Consider the following 21,937-nt stretch of genomic DNA (forward strand, 5'->3'; position numbering starts at 1 on the left):
TCCATTTACTACTCACATCTCATTTCTTAGCCCGAAGAACAGATTACATCTAATTCCCTTTGGGGAAACCAGTAGTCACAGCCAAGAGCATCACTGGTTTTCTCAGCATCTCTACTCCTCTGTGAAAATTTCCTAAACTAAAACGCCTAAAAAGGAAGCCTGGACCTGGAGAGACTCAGTTCATCCATTCAACCAATATTTATTGAGCACCAACCATGGGCTAGGCACTGTTCTAGGCTTTGGGGTCAGAGCAGAGAAAAAATAAAGATCCCTACCCTGTGGAAGTTAAATTTAAGTGGAGGGGAGATAGACAGCAGAGAGTAAGGTGCTAGTGGTAAAGAACCCACCTGCCAGTGCAGGAGACAAGAGTCACAGTTTCAATCCTTCGGTCAGGAAGATCCCCTGGAGCAGGGCAGGGCAACCCACTCCAGTATGCTTGCCTGGAGAATCCCATAGACAGAGGAGCCTGGCGGGCTATGGTCCATGGGGTCACAAAGAGTCAGACATGACTGAACTGACTTAGCACAAAGAGAATAAGTAAGTTACAAGGACAGTCTGACCTTTGCATCTGCAGCTTTTGCCAATCATCTCTCCATTTGCGGGCTCTGGATAATCATCCTTGCTGTTAACACGATTCTTGGGGAGATCAAACAGTTTGCACAGCTTGGAAGTGCTTTTAAACATTTATTTCAGATACAAGGCAAGCGATTAAAAGGTCCTGTGAGGACTTCTCTAGTGGTCCAGTGGCTAAGACTCCACGTGCCCAATGCAGGGGGCCCAGGTCTGATCCCCGGTCAGGAAACTAGATCCCACATGCTGTAACTAAGAGCCTGCATGCCACAACTAAAAATCCTGCATGATGCAATGAAGACCCAGCACAACCAAATGAATTAAAAAAAAAAAAAATGGTCTGGGACGCCCCCCTCTCCCCGCCACTTCTACGTCTAAATGTGGCTCTCCATAGCACCAGCTTTTTGTGAAGGAACCTGTGATTTTTCACCAGTGGGCAGCAGCTTCAGGGTGAAGACAAGCCCAGGTCGGGGGAGACCTCTGCGAGGGCAGGGCCCCCACTTTGCTATGAGGCATGGTCTGCACAAACGGAACCATATTAGGAGAACTGAGCCAACCACAGTCAGAGAAACAAAAGGGACTCTAACTACTAAACAAAGGTACATGTTTCATATGTTTCTGCTTTTGTATCTTAGAAACTGAAACAGCTGATAATTGAAATGACAGGTCCAGGAAGATGGCGCCTGCCTTGCTTAGCGAGTGTCTTGAATTATTCTTGGTAATCACCCAACTGGTAGGAAATTCTCCTGCTCTGTGTCCTGTGCCTTGTGGTTGGAGCTTAAGGAGTTCTCCGAACTGACAGGGAGTCTTTGCTCCAAACACAGCAAAGGAAGAAGCTAGCTTGCAGGTGTCCATAAATCATCTATGACCAGGCACCATGGTTTCAAACTCTTACTCACGTTAATCCTATGAGCTTTTATACTTTCAGACGACATGGAAGTCAAGTGGGTTATTTTTAAGACAATAGATTCCTGGAGGAATATACAAAACCTGTCATTCAACAAGAGAAGAGGGATTTTGTTTAGTGCCCTGACTGGGGCAAATGAAATCATGGGGCTGCCTCTAGTGTTTTCAAAGGAGGGTCATCAATTTCAAGTGAACACGGACTTCCCTGGTAGCACATTGTAGAAGAACCCGCCTGCCAATGCAGAGGTGGACACGGTTTTGATCCCTGGTCTGGGAAGATCCCACACGCCTCGGAACAACTAAGCCCACGTGTCACAACTTCTGAAAGCCGTGCGCCCTAGGGTCCTTGAGCCTGCATGCTGCAACTCCTAAAGCCTGCCCAGCTAGAGCCTTTGCTCTGCAACAAGAGAAGCTACAAAAATGAGAAGACCCCGCACAGCAGCCAGAGAGTAACTCCTGCTCTTTGCGACTAGAGAAAGCCCACAAGCAGCAACAAAGACCTAGCACAGCCAAAACATAAAAAAAATTTTTAATGGATTTCTAAAGTTCAAGGGAACACCAAAAAACGGTGTTGAAGGGGAAGAGAAATCAGAAAAGGCAGAGTTTGGGGGGTCACCTAGCAGGAGGGATGGGCCAGGCCCACTTTGCCGTGTGGTGTTTTGAGAGTGATGGGTGGTAGGTTTAACAATTTAATGCCTGCTGCTGTTTCAGCAACAGGGAAGCTGAACTGCTTATCCCATGCCCAGCCTTCAGATGAGGAAGTCAGACAGCAAAGAAGACATCTAGTTCACAGACGGACAGAGCCAGCCCTCTGCATGCACTCTACACAGGTCCCAAGGCACCAACAAGGAGCAGCATTGCCCGCAGCCAATGGTGTCTTAGCAAACTTCTCTCTGAGAAACATACACCAACACCCGCATTACAGCCTGAGCTTTCTCAGAATACTTTTTCTTCCTGCTGGCTGCATGTGGGTCGATTTTCTCCATTAAATCAGAGAGAGGGAAGTCTGTCCCTTTTTCTAGCTCAACAACTTGGTTGATAAGTTCTGGATAAAATGACATTTTAGAAACGAATGACTCATGAACGACACTCACTGGTAGTATCGTATTCCTCTGCACAGAAAAGAGAATACAGGCTTGATGGCAGGAAGGAGATCCGGGTTTGGGTAGCATCTGTTTCGTTAGCGGCTGGTCCTTGAACACAATACTCAAGCATTAGTCCCTTCATTCACAGAGCATGGTCCATACCTTCTGGTGGGAAGGAAATCCATTAAGAAGTTAGGTCAATGTGCTCTGTGAGCCTAAGAGCATCACACACAAAAAAATGTATATTTATTAGTAAGAGCAGGGAAGGATGCTTAGAAATTGGGGACAGCAACCCCTGAGAAGTTCATGCAATAAAAGATACACAGAGAACGCACACCTAGCTAATTCAAGGTGTGAAAACAGCTTTCCTAATTAGGCCAAGTATCTATTGTAGAATCCTGGAAATGCTTTCATCTTTCAGTAACTTTATCTTTGGAAGGACATCCAGGAGATAAACCATATGCATCTTCACAGTCTTTTCTCAGAAGAGCAAATTTACAGAGGCTTCTGGAAACTTTGTTGATATCTAACAAGATTGTGCCATGTGAAATCTCCAAGTCACCAAGTTACACTGGAAAAAGAACAGTAAACAGTCTCTTTAGTGATGAAGTGGCTTGAGACTGGGAGTAAACTGATAGGCATTTAGGATACTTTACTCTGGTGATCTGCTTGTTTTAAAGATTCTTTTTGATGTGGACCATTTTTTTAAGTCTTTATTGAACTTGTTACAATATTGTTTCTGCTTTTGTGTGTGTGTGTTTTGGTTATTTTGGCCAGGAGGCATGTGGGATCTTAACTCCCTGACCAGGATGAAACCTGCACCCTCTGCATTGGAGGGTGAAGTCTTTACCACTGGACCACCAGGGACGTTCCTCGGTGATTTGATTTAACACATTTATTTGGTGCGTTCCCTTCCACTTGGGTGGGGCTTCTTGCTCCCTCCCCTCAAGTCTTTCTGGGAAAGAGGGAAACCCCCCAAACAAATACCTTATGCCACTACCAGACATCTGTGATTTCCTTCTCTTCTGTTTTGGCTCTCTTCCACAATTTTGCCTGCAAACCCAAACAGGGATGCCTCTCCTCTGTCACCAGGGGTGGCTGTACAAGTTAACACTGCGCCTGCAGAGACCTGCTTTAAAGCAGCACCACCAAAGTGCCTTCATCTGCCACCCTCTGTCACCCCGATCCCCCGAGGAGATCTGGCTTGGATTCCCAATGCCCTACCTGTGTCTGAAAACCATTCTTTGAATTTTCACTCATCGTCCCTTCCACGTGAGCTTCCCAGGTGGTGCTAGTGGTAAAGATCCCATCTACAAATGCGGGAGACATAAGAGACGCAAGTTCAGCCCCTGGATCAGGAAGATCCCCTGGAGGAGGAAATGGCAACCCACTCCAGTATTCTTGCCTGGAGAATCCCATGGACAGAGGAGCCTGGCAGGCCACAGCCCATAGGGTCGCAAAGAGTTGAACACAACTGAATGAGCACATACACACACTTCTATCCGGCATAACTTTAGCAGGAGAAAGAAACTCTCAGAATAGAGCCAGTACTGTGCTCCAAATTCTCATCCCCATACTTCTATCCTGATTGACTGATCACACCTTCTGACCTGCTATGACACCAACGAGTTGTTTCCATCACTGCTCCATGATCAGCTCACCTTAATGCAGTTTTGTGTTTCACTATGAAGCTTTCATTAAGTGACAGTTGTTGTAAACATTTAGTCACTCTTTCATCAAGAGCATCCCATTCCTGGGACATTTAGCCAGGAGCCTGATGTGGAGTGTGGGTTACCAGAGCCAGTGGTGAGCAGCAGAGGAAGCATCAGCTTGGGTTCCAGCAAAACTGGGACAACTGCAGCACGACTGTACGATTTCCATTATTTGTAGGATTTTCTTTTATTTATTTTTTCTTTTACTTTATTTTACTTTACAATACTGTATTGGTTTTGCCATACATCAACATGAATCTGCCACGGGTGTACACGTGTTCCCGATCCTGAACCCCCTCCCACCTCCCTCCCCATACCATCTCCCTGGGTCATCCCAGTGCACCAGCCCCAAGCATCCTGTATGATGCATCACGCCTAGACTGGCAATTCATTTCTTGTATGATATTATACTTGTTTCAATGCCATTCTCCCAAATCATCCCACCCTCTCCCTCTCCCACAGAGTCCAAAAGACTGTTCTTTATATCTGTGTCTCTTTTCTTTTAAATTTTCCTCTCCTGGTGCTGAAATATGAACCATGCCCATGAGCCTCAGTTCACTGATGTTCTGAAAATAGTTCTTTGCACTTAGCTGATTCCAATTTCCTCTCTTTCCCCAATCAAAAATGCTAAGTTCTGTAAATCAGGCTGATTAAATACCCCTGGTGGCAGAATGACACTCTGAACGATGTGAATAAAGTCTTTCGTGACAATTTCAAGCTCATATGTCTTCTTCATAAATTATTTTAACTGGAGGATAACTGCCGCGCATCAGCGTGAATCAGCCACAGGCGAGCACGTGTCCTCTCCCCCTTGAACCTACCTTGCCCTCCTCATCCCATCCCACCCCTCTACGTTCCCACAGAGCGCGAGGCTGAGCTCTCTGTGTTGTTCAGCAAATTCCCACTGGCTCTTTGTTTTATACGTGGTAATGTATGCGCGTCAGTGCTACTCTCTCTCAGCCCTTCCCCTGTAGTGTCCTGGGCCTGTTCTCCATGTCTGCATCTCTACTGTCAAGCACATATTTCATTATGACCAAATGACAAGGTAAGTGTTAGGGAGATGCGCTCACATAAGGGAACGTCTCACGGACCCTATAGCCCATCCCATCACATCCAGATGTCTAAAGGATATTGAGTGTGTAACAGAAGCTATGTTCATCGCTCACTGGATGTTTGCCAAGCACCCCATCATCACATCCCATGCTGCTCATCAGCAGTAGGAAGGCTCTGTGGGAGCCATCTTTGCCCAAAGAAATGCTGGCTCTGCCACCTTCCAGAAGAACTGGTTACTGTCAAGGAGACGGGAGGCATACCCAGAAGATGAATTAGCACGAAGTTTTAGCCTCTCTGTTGTGTCAGACTCTATGCGACCGCATGGACTGTAGCCCGCCAAGATCCTCTGTCCATGGAATTCTCCAGGGAAGAATACTGGAATGGGGTGCCGTTCCCTTCTCTAGGAATTAGCACAAAAGAGTTGCCTAGTTCCCACTTTCTCCTTGGACATGTTGCCATCCCCTGCAGTCACGAGGATGCTCAGCGCCAGTTCTGCCTGTTTCCAATGCTACCATCTCCTCAATGGCAGGGACAAGGTTTATTTTGTTTTGCTCTTTTAAAATTTTTATTTCATCTTGGAGTACAGTTGATTAACAATGTTGTGTTAATTTCCAGTGTACAGCAAAGTGATTCAGCTATGCATACACATGTATCCTTTTTCAAATTCTTCTCCATTTAGGAGGTTAGGAAATATCGAGCAATCTCCTGTGCTATACAGCAGGGGACAAGGGTTTTGTTCAATTTTGTGCTCTGTCATCTTCCACGTAGCAGCAACCTTCAGGTTGCCTCTCTCCTAGAGGGGTGTTATTATTATCGTTAGCTGAAACGATGCTCTCAGTTCCCCAGTTTTATTAATTATTGGTGAAACTGGGGTTCTGTGAGATAGAGGAGTTGGCCCAAAGTTAAATGGTTGGAAATGGTAAAGAACAGATTTGCAACCCCCCCCCGATATGTAATGCCTTCTATATCTCTCCCCACCATGAACATCAATATTATATGCCACGTGACGCCCCTGTACAGATCCGTCTCATCAAGGAGATGTTCTGCTGGTGATAGCAGATAGCGGTGATCACTCCTGTTTCCTTATTGCTTATAGCCCCTACAGATTTTCTATATATTCCAGGTAGAGGTTGACAATACAATAGAAGGAGGTCACTGACAGCTCAGAGGACCAGTTTAGACAGGTTGTTTCAGAGCCAGCTGTGTGGATGTGCAAATGCAGATGTCTAATAAGCACTTCTCGGAGAAGGCAATGGCACCCCACTCCAGTACTCTAACCTGGAAAATCCCAGTCTGTGGGGTCACACAGAGTCGGACACAACTGAAGCGACTTAGCAATAAGTACTTGGAAATTTTAATTGGAATTCTAGTCAAAACTTGTGTATGGGTGTAGAAAATGTATGAGAATGAGTACAATGACTTGAGTAGAATAAGACAAAGAAAGAATGAATGGTTAAGTTCTTAGGGACTATGAAAATTTTTTTGGTGGAAGAGGACAGGAAAATAAGAGTTAAAGGAATTGAAAAATTGCAGAGATATAGACGAATACAGAGGCATATAAACCTAAGGAAAATACTAGCACTGTGACAGGAGCAAAGGGGAATACTTGCTGAATTTTATTGTTGGACTATTTTTATATAATTGTGCATAAAATATCAGTTTTTAAATTCTTACCTGTTCTCAACCAAGGAATTTATAATTCTCACATAGCATTCTTTTCCAAAGTGTTTCATAGGTCTATGCTGCTGCTGCTGCTAAGTCACCTTAGTCGTGTCCCCAGAGATGGCAGCCCACCAGGCTCCCCCGTCCCTGGGATTCTCCAGGCAAGAACACTGGAGTGGGTTGCCATTTCCTTCTCCAGTGCATGAAAGTGAAATGTAAAAGTGAAGACGCTCAGTCATGTCCGACTCCTAGCGACCCCATGGACTGCAGCCCACCAGGCTCCTCCGTCCATGGGATTTTCCAGGCAAGAGTACTGGAGTGGGGTGCTGTTGCCTTCTCCATCATAGGTCTATAGGTCATAGGTTTTCTTTACTAATCAGATTTTGGTTTATTCTCTCAGTAACACCTCTCAAGTGTCTGTGATGGAAGTAAACTAGAAAAATATTCTTTACTTTGAAGACAGTGATGGTTAGAAGATATTATTTTCAGCAATTAAGGGATACCTGATTTTGAACTATGACTATGTTAGAGTCATGCTTTCTAATGCACACAACCACGTCCAAGCATTTAGGAAAGCAACTAGCCACGATGCGTCAGAGGAGGAGCTGCTTGGCTGGAGGAGGAAAGGCAAGGACAGGATGGCCTCTCAGCAGCCTGGGCGGGACAGCTGGGGCTCTGCAGCGAGCAAGGCACTCTTGGCCCAGGCCTGCTTCTCTGGCTGGAGGCCCAGAGGGCAGGGGCCCGCAAGGGAACTGCTGGGGGCAGCTGTCGGCTACAGAAGAGCCCACCAGCTGAGTTTGGGGTCACTGGGGTCTAGAAAGAGACTCCAGCCAGGCTGCAGTTCTGAGGCTCCTTGAAAAGCTGTCTCCAGCCTCCCAAAGAGAGGTGCCTTATGCTCTTAGCAGGAAGTCTTCCCATCTGTCCATCTCCTTGTAAAAATCAACAGCCTGGATCTGAATGGCATCTCTCCCTTTTGACCTTTTCCCATTTAGGGAGCTTAGCTTATTTGTTTTCTAGTCTCATTAGAAAAGATTTCTAAGAAGCCTGTTCCGTAAGGCCTCTGTTTGTTGCTCAATCCAGCAGGTGGTGAAGCTCTGTGTCTAAAATCCAATGTCTTACCCTCTTCTCTTTCCCCAACTGTGACAGCTAATTTTATGGGTCAACTTGGCTGGGCCATGGTGCCCAGATATTCAGTCAAATGTAACTCTGGATATTTCTGTCAGGGTGACTTTTGGGGTTTATTTTACTTTTTGTTTTGTTTTTTGGAGTTCTGTTATTATCAATTTTTTAAATGAGATTAACATTTAAATCCATAGAACCTGAATAAAGCAGATTATCCTGCTTTGTGTAGGTGGGCCTCAACAGATCAGCTGAAGGCCTCAACAAAACAAAGACTGACCTCCCCAGAGCAAGAAAGAATTCTGCTAGCAGACTGTCTTTGAACTTGGACTGGAACTCTTCCTTGAGACTCCAACCTGCCAGCCTCCCCTTGGAAGGATTTTGGTCCCTCCAAGCCCCACAACTGTATAAGCCAATTCCTCAAGATCCATCTCTGTTTCCTCCTCTCTCATATATAGATTTAGATAGAAAAAAACAGATCCTGTTGGTTCTGTCTCTCTGTAAAGCCCTGAATAATCCCCCATCTTTCCCTGTTCCAAATGTTCCTTTTCTAGTTATATGAGGCTTAGAAAATCACCATTCATGTCTAACTTAGGGCAATAATTAAAAAAAAAAAAAGAACATTAAAATAGGCATACACAAAAAAAGTGGGATGCCTTGTAAGATAAAGGGAGGGATCCTTTTCTTTTTCAATTTAAAAAGAAATTAGTCTTCAATTTTTTGACTGTGCCATATGGCATGTGGGAACTTGATCTTAGTACCAAAATGTGGATTTCTTAGTGCATAGATACATAAAGCCTCACCGTAGTAGAACCAGTCCTTAAGAATGGAAGTGACTGAATAAAAATATTACCAACCCTTCTAAGATGGCTTTTCCTTCATAACCAATTTAGGCTTAAAAATGAGCAACCATAGAAAACTACCCAAAGAGAGATCTTCTTGGAACTTCAAAGAGAGATCTTCTTGGAACTTCCCTGGAGGTCCAGTGACTAAAGACTCCACGCTCCCCATGCAGGCGGCCTGGGTTAGATCCCTGGTCAGGGAACTAGGTCCCACAGGCGGCGACTAAGAGTTCACGTGTCGAAACTAAGATCTGGTGCAGCCAAATATAGAAATATATTTTTTAATTACTAAAAATTATTTTTAGAAGAGAGAGAGATTGAAATAGAGAGATAGAGCCCGGAAGATCTTCAGGAGCATCCTAATAGGTTCTCACACCTGCCTGTCCTAACTTGAGGAGTCATGTTAAGGGCTCTAGCCCCGACCCTCAACCCGCAGTTCAGTCTCCCTTCATCAGGGGACCTGCCCTACAGGATTCCTCCTCAGCCTGGCTTCATTCTCTGACTCCTGACAATAAAAGCCTCATGCTGTTTCTCTCTGACCTTCTAACTGCAAGCCCTGACTTTTCCCCAGGTCAGTTTGAAGTTTTGGTCACTAGTTCTTTCCCCTATAGCTCTGAAGAAGGGATAGCTACCTCCTTGCTGACAGATGGCAGCTGGAAACTCTAGGACTCAGATTTAGTTTTCATACCTTTCCTTCAACTTTAAGAATTTAGGTTCACATCTTGTGGAGAGTTCACTGGGGGAAAAAAGTGGCTCTAGGTGCTGGGGAGAGAACGAAGAGGCAAAATAAATGGTATCTGAGGGCGGCTTTAGGAGACGGGATGTCAGCAAAGGCAAGTGGGTCCTTCTCCTGAAACCCTGGGGTGTCTCCAAACCTGACACACTGCTAACGCTTCCCTAATTTCTTCCAGGGATTCTGAACCAGTGGCGTCAGGGGAAACTGAAGGAAGGAGTGAGAAAGGGAGAGACAGACAGACAGACAAGGGATGTTGAAAATGTTTGGCACTGAAAAGACCCTGATGCTGGGAAAGATTGAGGGCAGGAGGAGAAGGGGACAACAGAGGATGAGGTGGCTGGATGGCATCACCGACTCAATGGACATGGGTTTGGGTGGACTCCGGGAGTTGGTGATGGACAGGGAGGCCTGCCGTGCCGCGGTTCATGTGGTCACAAAGAGCTGGACACGACTGAGCGACTGAACTGAACTGAACTGAAATACCAAGGAGAATCAGAAGAGACAGTTTTATCTTTACCTTTTTCTGATTAATCACCAAGAAATAAATTCTACCTTATCTGTCAAGACAGAAAATGATTGAAGGAGAGTGAGGATTGTGTGTTTCCGGTGAGACAGACCCATGCAAACGTCAGCATGAACAAAAGCTCCCGTGGATGGACCAGGAGAAAAGGAGACAGGTGAACGGGTGTGGTTGAAATGGCATGGTCATATAAGGTATACCGAAGAGTAGCTTTAGAAACAGATATTCTCTATAGCGGTGATTTTTTTTTTTTTAATTGGGAAAGAGAAGAAACAGAACCGTGACTGTGTTTCCAACCTCTGCAACTGATTCCAGGTAGAATCAGGTCAACCACAGTGGAATCTGTTTTTCTGCTGGGAGATTGATGGAGAGGGCAGCATAGTGCCTCCCTGCCTTCCTTTCCTCTCCTGTGATGTTTGGGGTGTTCTGGATTATATAATAGAAACTGCAGGCTCATCTCATCAGTTGTCAGAGCTGCAAAATTGCTGCTTTGTGGAGCCCTGCTTCAGAGTTAGGACTTTACATTAAAAGCAGGGACTTTGTTCACGGCAACATTATTCACAATTGCCAAAAGGTAGAAACAGCTCAAATGTCCATCAACAAGTGAACAGATAAATAAAAGATAGTATATGATACAGGTCATGGGGCTGCAAAGAGTTGGACATGACTGAGCGCCATAGCACCGCACAACACATATACTGTCAATAGAATGTTATTCAGCCATAAAAAAAAAAGGAATTCTGACACATGGTACAACGTGGGTGAACTGTGAAAACATTATGTTAAGTGAAATAAGCCAGATAAAATAGGGAAAATGCTGTATGACTCCACTCATATGAAGTCAAAAACTAGGATAGTCAAATTCGTAGAGACAGGAAGTAGAATGATGGTTTCCAGGGAGTGAGGGAGAGGGGGAAAGCGGAGCTATAGTTGAGTGGGTATAGATCATCAATTTGGAAAGGTGAAAAAGCTCTGGGGTGATGGTTGAACAGCACTGTAAATGTACTTCATGCCCCTGAACTGTACACTTAAAAATAGCTAACATGGTTAATTTGTATTATGAATATTTTTCTATAATAATTGAAAAAGAAAACATTTAGAGCTTTACAGTCAGCTTCCCTCGCGTTCAAATTACATCTACCACTCATGAGTGATATTACTTTGACCAAATGTTTTAGGTTAAGTTTCCCTGTCTCTAAAATGATGGTAATAATACTCGCCTAAATCCCACTGTATAGTACAGCAAACAATATTCAATAGTCTGTGATAAACCATAATGGAAAAGAATACAAAAAAGAATGTATACGTGTATAATTGAGTCACTTTGCTGTACAGCAGAAACTAACACAACACTATAAATCAACTAAGTGTGTGCTAAGTTGCTTCAGTCGTGTCCGACTCTGTGTGACCCCATGGACTGTAGCCCACCAGGCTCCTCTGTCCATGGAATTCTCCAGGCAAGAACATTGGAGTGAATTGCCATGCCCTCTTCCAGGGGATCTTCCCAACCCAGGGACAAACCGACATCTCTTAAGTCTCCTGCATTGGCAATTAGCAGGCTGGTTCTTTACCAAATACCCGCCTCACGATGTTATTGTAAGGGTAAATAGCACAACATATGTAAAACGCTCATCACAGAGAAATGTTCTACAAATGTTGATTGTTATTAGCTGATGTCTACAGAGGAAAAGAGCTGAAACCTCTAAGAGGAACTGACAAAGCCAGGTTGCAAGGTTCTGCTCTCTTCGGATGAAGTCTTCATAAACCTTGTAAGTAGAGGAGTTTGAGTTATGCAAGGGTTCCTTCATAAGCATCCGAGTTATCCCAGGAAGCAGGACGAAACAACTCCAAATTAGTAAGGCCTGGACACTTGAGCAGGAAACCAGACACAGGAAAAAAAGCAAATATGTCTTAAAATGCAAATAAGCAGCATCTGCAATGATACAGGACTTCACTGATGGTTCAGATGGAAAAGAACCCACCTGCAATGCAGGAGACCCGGGTCTGATCCCTGAGTTGGGAAGATCCCCTGGAGAATGGAATAACTACCCAGTATTTTTGCCTAGGAAATCCCATGGATAGAGGAACCTGGTGAGCTACAGTCCATGGGGTTACAAAGAGTCAGACACGACTGAGCGACTAAGCGCTTATGCTTGCACGCAATAATATAAAGTGAATTTATAACTATCTCCATGAAATGGAGAGATCCTGAGAAGTGTCTAGCAAGCCAGAGGTGCTACATGACAATTAATTGTCCTGTGCCCTTTAATTCAGGCTGTGTTTCATGTCAGCAGTGGACTGTTTAAGTGTGCCCTCCATTGTCCAAGTTTAGAAAATGTGGCGTTTGAAACTTCCCACAAGGTCAGTTCCTCTGTGCTGGTTTTCCCCTAAGGCCTTTAAGTTACACAAACAGAAAATTTTTGTCTGTACCATTTTTCAGACCAAGTTTCAGGAAGTTAACTTTTAAGTTTTGGGGAGGGAATTCTGTTCTGTTATTGATTACTACCTAAGTGATTGTTTATTCCCAGTACATGTAACTGCCACCAGTTATGCTGGAGTAACAGGGAACCAGTTTTCTATCTGTATCTTCCTTTTGGCAATAGCAATGTCTGACCTTTGGCCTTTTTTAATAGAAATTTTTTTGGCCATGCCACAGAGCATGTGGGCTCTTAGCTCTCTGACCCGGAATCGAATCAGCTCCCCCTGCACTGAAGTGCAGAGCTAACCACTGGACCACCAGGGAAGTCCCTGGCCTTTGTACTGTGCTGATAGCTCTGGGCTTTACCTCTGGTCTTTAATAAACAGTAGCCCTCACTTCACTTACTGGGCTTCCCAGGTGGCACTAGTGGTAAAGAACCCAGCTGCCAATGCAGGAGACATCAGAGACATGGGTTCTATCCCTGGATCAGGAAGATCCCCTGGAGGAGGGCACAGCGACTCACTCCAGTGTTCTTGCCTGGAAAATTGCATGGGCAGAAGAGCCTGGTGGGCTACAGTTCACAGTGTCACAAAGAATAGAACGCGACTGAATGACTTAGCATACACATATGCCACTTTGCTTACCAGCTATACCTGCAGGTAGATGGATATTCTACAACCTCTCAGACATACCATGACCCAAACCAAACCTCCCAGCCTCTTTGCTCACCAGTTCACCTCCTATGACACCTAGGTCTCCAGTCTCCAGGTGGGAAACCGGGACTTCCATGCACAATTGATGACTGGACAAGAGGTTATTCTGTGGGGGCAGAAAGCAAGTCTGGTGCCCAGAAGGCTGGCTCTATTTCATTCTCATAAAAGCACTGCCCAGGTTGCAATAGGCCTGGAGAACAATTGCAAATATCTTTATCAATGAAGCAGGCCTTTTTTGTGGGTCACATCCTGTGGGTTGCATGTCCTGGAAATTATACCTTCTTGTTAATTTCCGCATCAATATTCTCTGAAAAGTTCTATTCAGGCCTTCAGTACTTCCTGCCCTAGACAAAAAATTCTTAATCAAAAGGTATCAAAAGCACCTCTGAAATGAATATAATATTGTAAATCAACCATACTTCATTAAGGAAAATAAACACTTCTAGAGAGTATGAGTCAGTGGGCCTGAGATGGGGCCCTAGGCTCTACAGATGACTGGGATGCACAGTTCTAGTGGAAAATCATCGTTTTCAGTGCTCAATTGTCCTCCCATTCACAGGTGACCATTCATCTTCACTGTGGAGACACTGCTGTTCCCATGACCTTCAGGATGGAGTTTAGAATCAGATCAAGACAAAGCCACATACTCTTCCCTCCCAAAGCTCACAGAGGGTGAGAATAATGATACACACAGTTGGAGAAAGTCTTGTTTCAATACTTCAATTGGGAACTTGGGTGACCTTCTCAGTTGGCTAGACCTTTGCTTCTGAAACTCCTCTCCATCCAGCCACCACCATGTTCCATCACCTAGACCACTTCCATAACCTCTAACTGGTCTTCCTGCCTTCCATTTTTCTTCTTACAAGTTCCCCTGCAAGGCAGCAAGTGAAATCATTCTGGATGTAAATCCTAGCAAGACGCTAACCTTGTTAAAAAACCCCCTAGTGCTTTCCCAGTGCCTTGGGATAAAGTCCATACTCCTAACACACGAGCTGGCCCTTTCCTAATCCTCTTGGTGGCCTTTCTCCCTCTTGTGCTGTAGCTCCAGAACTTGAATCTGCATGAGTTTCGGGGCTCTCATCTCTGCACCTTCAACACACTGTCCCGCATCTAGGACACACTCTTTAGCCTCTCCGTCACTCCCTGCATCTTTCATCCTCACCACCACTCAGCTTTTAGTATTGGACCTTAAAAACTTGCCTGCAAGTCCCTCTGGACCTTTCTTTAGAATCAGCCCATTTACCATGTGCTGAGATGGCATCTCTACTTGTCTTATCAATGTATCGTCTTGATGGCTCCTTCAGTATCTGCCTCCCCCAGTAGATGCAAACTCATTGAGGGCAGGCATCATTTGTAAGGTCATCACCACTCTGTCCCCATGTCTGAGGTTGACCCATGGCTAGAATGTTGCATACGTATTTACGAAAATAAAGTCTTTTGAGCAGCAGAGAAGTAAAACATGGTGGTCAGCTCTACAACGTGAAACAATTAAAGTAAGAGTGTGACAGGTATTGGCCTTTACTCTGTGTCAGACATTTTGCTAGGGCTTTACAAAATAAAATAATAAAAAGAGTTTTCTGACAATTTAATGGAGGAATTCTATGGGTAAATGAGTAATGACAATCCAATTCTTAAGTGGCTTGAGCGAAGGTCAGAAAAAGTGCTTGGAGTCTGAACATCAGCTCTGGAAGAAGCAATGGTCTAAATGTCTAAAACAACAGTTCTTGAAGATTGCTCCAAATTATTCCATAGCCTTCCATTTTAATTCTTAGGGGCTGCCAACATTCCTCCTCCAGTTCCACTATTGTTCAACTGTGTAACTTGAAGTAAGTTGTTAAACTTCTCTGTGCTTCAGACTCTTGATTCCTATTGATACACTATAGTATTTAGCACAGTGCTTGCACATAGAAAGGGCTAAAAAAAAGTGTCTTCATCATGATTATTCTCAAGACTTGCTAGTTACAGTAAGCCTCTAAGTATAATGTTAATAAACGTCAGTATTTGTAATGAAATTTAGCATAGTCTACAGTATGCTAAGGACTGTAATTCAGTAGACTGGTTGCTAGGTAATAATTGTTAATGTATCACAGGTACCATTGCCCATACACCCCCACAGGTGTGTATTGGCATTCCTGATGCTTTCAAAAAGCTCGTCTTGTCCTCAGTGTTATTCTGAGATGGTTGTATTTTCTATTATGACTCTTTTTTGTTCATGTAGCCATCAATTCCCACTAGTTTAGCTTCCTTGGTATCCATATAGTTTATTGTTGATTATCTAACTAGCTTAGGTTTTGTTAAACAACTGCATCAACATTTTTTTTTTTTGGACTTATAACTTCCCTGTAATTATACTTCAAGATAGACAGGGCACTTCAAGTTTAAATGATTCCACGTCTATTGTAAACACAAATGGATAGACAATCCTTCCACTCCCTCTTTCCCTCTCAATTGCTCCAATAATAACATTTCACTGCTATTACTGGAAAACTAAATTCTTTTACTAGTAGAAAATTAAAATTGAAGTGTGTGATGCAGGTGGGCCAAAGAGTCCCTTATACTTTCTAAATAGAACTGAGTCAAAAATCTTCAAGGTGAGAAACAAATGGTTACACACACACACACTTAGAACTTGTCTAGCACATAGAATGCACTATATAAGTATTACCATTACTATTATTATTATTTAGCAAAAAAAATTTTGAACTGTTTTTTCAATTGAATTATAATTGATTTACCAAAGTTTCATAGTTGATGTAAAAGTTTTGAACTTTAAAAACAAATAAGCAGTGGCACTCTTTCCGGGGTAAGGTCTGAATAATGACCCCAAAGATAACCCAAGTCCCAATCCTTGGAGCCAGTGACTAGTACAGAGAAAAAGTGAAAGTGAAAATGTTAGTCATGTAGTCAGGTTGGACTCTGCTATCCCATGGAAATACCTGTCTGTGGGATTTTCCAGGCAAGAATACTAGAGTGGATTGCCATTCCCTTCTCCAGGGGATCTTCCCAACCCAGAGATCAAACCTGGGTCTCCTGCATTGCAGGCAGATTCTTTACCAACTGAGCCACCAGCAAAGCCCATTATAGAGAAAGAGGGTTTAGTAGATGTGATTGAAGACTTTGCAATGGAGAGATTATCCTGGAACATTCAGGTGGGCTGATTAATCGCCAACGCCCTTCTGAGAGGCAGGCAGAGGAAGGTGTGACAGAGAAGAGAAAGTAGGAGAAGTGAGGATGGCACAAGCAAGATGTGAGGATGTTAAACTGCTGGCTTTGAAGAACGAGGAAGAGGGCCATGGACCAAGAAATGCCCGCAGCCACCGAAAGCTACAAAAGGCAAGGACACGTTTTCCTTCCCCAGAGACTTCAGAAGGAGCACAGCCCTGTGACACCTTCCCTTAAGCCCAGAAAAACTGATTCTGAACTTCTGGCCTCCAGAACTCTCAGAGAATACATGTGTCAAAGTGTTAAGCCACCAAGTTTGTGATCATTTGTTACAGCAGCCATAGGAAACTAATGCATGTTGTTTTCTTTCTTTAAATTAAATCTTCTGAAAATATTTTATTGTGTTTTAGTATATCTTACCAGTGACAACCACAAAACTTTTTAAAGTTAATGGAAGCAAAGATTGAGGGGGTGAGAAGAAAATTCAGAAGAGGCCTCAAAATGGAAAAAAGTCTACCTTTTTTTCATTCTCTATAAAGGTCCTAGAAATATTTGTGAGGGAAATCTCAAATTATGGTCACTGCTCTTTGGAGAGTTCAAGATGGAGGGCGCAATTCAGCTTCTTACTCAAGAGGCATGTCCCTGTGTTTCTGAGGTAAGACAAGTTTACATACTATGGAAGAATTTAATAGACTATACACTTTCTTACTGTGTTTTAAATTTCAGCTTTATTGAGGTATAATTGACATATAAAATTGTAAGATAGTCCATGGAGTAGGAAAGGGCAGTCCACTCCAGTATTTTTGCCTGAAAAATTCTAAGGACAGAGAAGCCTGGCAGGCTACAGTCCACAGAATCACAAAAAGTCTGACATGATTGAACATCAAAAAAACAAACACACAAGGGCCCACCCTAAATCCAGGTTGATCTCATCTCAAAACCCACAATTACATACATAAAGATTGTTTTGCAAGTAATGTCATCCTTGCAAGTTCTAGGGGTTACAACTTGGACATACCTTTGGGGACCACTATTAAACCTGCAGCAATCTGGGAAGGAAACAGAAAAAAATCTAAGACAGTTCAAGTGTACATTGTGGTGACTTGATATACGTATATGTTGTGAAAGAATACTTCCATCTATTAACTAGCATATCCATCACCTCACTTATTTATCTTTTTTCCCTTTGGTGAGAACATTTCAGTTCTATTCTCTCAACAGATTTCAATTATACGATACAGTTTTATCAACTCTCGCCACCAGGCTTTATATTAGATTCTAAGGCCTTATTCATCTGACAACTGAAAGTTCATACCTTTTTACCAACTTCTCCCTATTTCCCCCACCCTGCACCCTTGATAATCACTTTTCTATTTTCCCATATGTTTATTTCAATATAAAAGAAATTTATATACACATAGTATTAATATCTCTAAAGTACTATTGCAGCCAAAGAATTTGAAAAAAATAAATACATTTATATGTATAACTGAATCACTTTGCTGTATACTTGAAACTAACACAATATTGTAAATCAACTAACTTCAATATAAAATATTTTTACATGTTGTAATCCACCTCAAAAAAATGGTTAAAAATCAAAAAATAAAATAAAAAACAATAAAGAGAAAAAAATAGAAAAACAAAAAATCAAAGAGTTCCATTGTATCCTGTTGATTTAATTTGAACATCACGACACTAGACAGAGCAAATAGTGTACCCATTCTACAGATGGGAAACTCCTTTTTACCGAAAAGAGAAAAGTGGTGTGACTTGCATCAGGGAGGCATCTAGGAGCCTGGCTGGAAGTCAGTCTCTGATGAAACGTGCAAGAGGATCATGCCCCAAAGCTGTGGCTCCTGTCTAGGGAAGAAGAGCGCTTGATCTATAGTGAAGAGGAAGCAAGCAGGGGTGCCTGAGCGGGGGCAGAGTCGCCAGAGGCAGATCTTCACCTCCATGTTCTGCCGGCTGACGCAAGCGAGGCAAAGCCTACAGCGCAGGCATAACATAACATGGAGATTTTCTGCTGCCCAAAGAGCCGCCCTACTTCTGGGTCCCCACCTCCCCACCTGCACCCCGGCATAAAGTGGAACTAGTGTGCGCCTATTCAATATCCCGAGAACGGGTACTAACGTTGATTGGCTGCGCACTGTGTGCTGATACTGGGCGTGACTTTTTTTACTTTGTTCTCAAAGATCAGGCTTCATCATGGCAGCTATTCTCAAATTCAGATCTGGAACTTGAAATCCTGGGTTTGGCAACCGTTAGCATAGAAGGAAAGCATCACACATGAAATCTCTTTTAAGAGGGGAAAGCAGAGGAATTCAATGTCAGATTTCTGCAGAGAAGTGAAGATAATGTTGGGAGAAAGGTTCCCAGTGTATCATAAAACCAGGGAATCCCGAAGAGGAGTTTGGGTTTGAAGTATACAGGCTGCTGTCTTTAAAATAGATGATGTGTCTAATGATGACTGATTTGCTGTGCTGTACGGCAGAAACTAATAACACTGTAAAGCAATTTTCCTGCAATTAAGAAATAAATAAATAAAATAGATAACCTACAAGGACCTACTGCATAGCACAAGGAACGCTGGTGACTATTCTGTAATAACCTAAATGGGAAAAGAATTTGAATAAGGATACATGTATTTGTATAACTGAGTCACTTTGCTGTACACCTGAAACTAACACATCATTGTAAAGTCAACTATACTACAATGTAAAATAAAATTAAAAAAACAATAACAAAACAAACTAGAGAGTCCGGAAGTTCAGCTGTTTTACAGGGTGGTGTACTGTGGGGTAAGCACATGTTTTCATATTCAGATAGACTGAATCTACCTAGATGTTCATTCATCTTATCAATATTTATTGAGTATCTACTATGTGCGTGCTAAGTCACTTCAGTTATGTCCAACTCTTTGCAACTCTACAGATGGCAGCCCTTCAGGCTCCTCTGTCCATAGGATTCTCCAGGCAAGAATACTAAAATGGGTTGCCATTTCCTTCTCAGGGGATCTTCCCAACACAGGGACTGAACCCACATCTACTGTGTGCCAGTCTCTGCCTTCATGACATTTACATTCAGGTGGAGAAAGACGGGTAACGAACAGATGAACAAGGAGGTCTTGCTATCAGTTCATTCATTATTCCCTATTGGAATAAATACTGCAGTTATTTATTCCAGTTTTTAGGAAAAAGCTAAGGAAGCACAGAGTGCAAAGATACTAGCCCATTGGGTGGACTCTGGCTCCCATCGAGTGAGATAGGAGCCTATTGGTGGGTTTCGAGCAGATGAATGATGTGGTCTGACTCATATTTTAAGAGGACCACTTTGGCTGCTGTGTAGGGAACAAACTGAAGAGACCTGGGTCAGAAGCAGGAAAATCAATTAGGAGATTCTTGCAATAATTCAGATGAGAAGCAAAAGTGACCAGGCAGCAGGCAGCGGGAGAGAAGGTGAGAAGTAGCTGAAACCAGTGTCTATGTTGCAGGTAGAGAAGAGGATTTGCTGACAGCTTGGGTAGGAGGTGTGAGAAAAGGAAAGCCACAAGAAGTGACTCTAAGGTTTTGCTCCAAAGATTGGATGAATAGAGTTGCCATCAACTGAAATGAGGAAGATTGCAGTAAAAGCAGGGTAGGGGAAGGCAGGAAGGGAATCCGAGCTCCCTCCTGGGAGTCTGAGGAAGCTGACTGACAGCCAAGGAGGGATGTTAAGTTGGAAATCACATCCTGGAGTTGGGGGCAGTCTCCTGGCTGAAAAAAAAAAGTGCTAGAAGGAAGCATAAGGCAGAGTATTGAAGATAATAATTAATGAAGTTTGGGGATCCATTCTAGACAGGAGAGTTTAAAAAAGACCTTACCAAGAAGGTGATATTTGAACTGAGACCTGGATGAAAGGAGCAAGAAGTCCACATGTATCTGAGGGAAGAGGAGTCCAGGCCAGTGGACCAGCATGTGCTCAGGTCTTAGAGGAGAGTGTACTTGTCTGGAGGAACAAGAGCCAGAAGCTCATTGGGGTGACCAAGAGGCCACCTGGGCTCTGAAAAACAAAGAGAGAGAGCGAGAGATCTCCTGGTAAGGGTATAAAATCAGAGCGGTGGGAGGGATCACATCATGAGTTCAAGTTCTTGCTCTGCCATTGAGTTTGTCCTTGAGCAAATTACTTACCTTCTCTCATCTCTGTTTTCTTTATAAAAAAAGAGTCGTAATAGAATATGCTTCCCAGGTGGCACAGTGGTAAAGAATCCAGCTGCCAATGCAGGAGACGCAAGAGACATAGGTTCGATCCCTGGGTCAGGAAGAGGCCTTGGAGTAGGAAACAGCAACCCACTCCAGTACTCTTGCTTGGAAAATTTCATGGACAGAGGAACCTGGTGGGCTACAGTCCACAGGGTTGCAAAGAGTTAGACACAAGCAACTGAGCACACACGCGTGAAACAGAAACTACACACATTGATGCTTGTGATTGCGGTGCTGGAGAAAACTCTTGAGAGTCCCTTGGACAGCAAGGAGATAAAGCAGTCAATCATGAAGGAAATAAACCCTGAATATTCATTGGAAGGACTGAAGCTGAAGCTCCAATAATTTGGCCACCTGAAGCGAAGAACTGACTCATTAGAAAAGTCTCTGATTCTAGGAAAGATTGAGGGCAGGAGAAGATGGGGGTGACAGAGCATGAGATGGTTGGATGGCATCACTGACTCAATGGACATGAGTTTGAGCAAATTCCACGAGATAGTGAAGGACAGGGAAGCTTGGTGTGCTGCAGTCTGTGGGTCACAAAGAGTCAAACAAAACTTAAGGACTAAACAACACAGAGGATCTTGAGAGGATTAAATGAGATGTTTATAAAGCACTTAACACAGAGCCTGCAGCATAGTTTGTGTGTGTTAGTCATGTCTGACTCTTTGAGACCCCATGGACCATAGCCCACCATGCTCCTCTGTCCATGGAATTCTCCAGGCAAGAATACTGGAGTGGATTGCCATTTCCTTCTCCAGGGGATCTTACTGACCCAGTGATCAAACCTGGGTCTCCAGCATCGCAAGCAGATTCTTTACCATCTGAGCCATTATCAAGCGTTTACTATACACTTTTAAAAAGCATTTTATAGTATTTCCTGGAAGTATCAGTACTCACGGTTTCTGGATGAAGAATCTTCACCTACATGGAAGTTCAGATTTTGGCCACTGGTGTTACACTCCTCAGTCTTTGCTTTGCTGGTCTGGTTGGTGGAAAGGCCCATCTGGAAGCTTGTCCTTGACAGCCACAGCCACGCATGTGTGTTTTGGTGTAGACAGAGAGGTGGAAGGCCCACAATTGCTGATTTGAATGGCAGATGGGTGACTGGATACTCACCCAACCACACCAGCTTCTCAGTGTTAAATCTGGGGTTTCCTTTCTGCAAAGGGCTATGCTAGGGCAGGCAAGACGTCC

This window comes from Capricornis sumatraensis, chromosome 17 (assembly GCF_032405125.1).
Source record: "Capricornis sumatraensis isolate serow.1 chromosome 17, serow.2, whole genome shotgun sequence".
Taxonomy (NCBI): domain Eukaryota; kingdom Metazoa; phylum Chordata; class Mammalia; order Artiodactyla; family Bovidae; genus Capricornis; species Capricornis sumatraensis.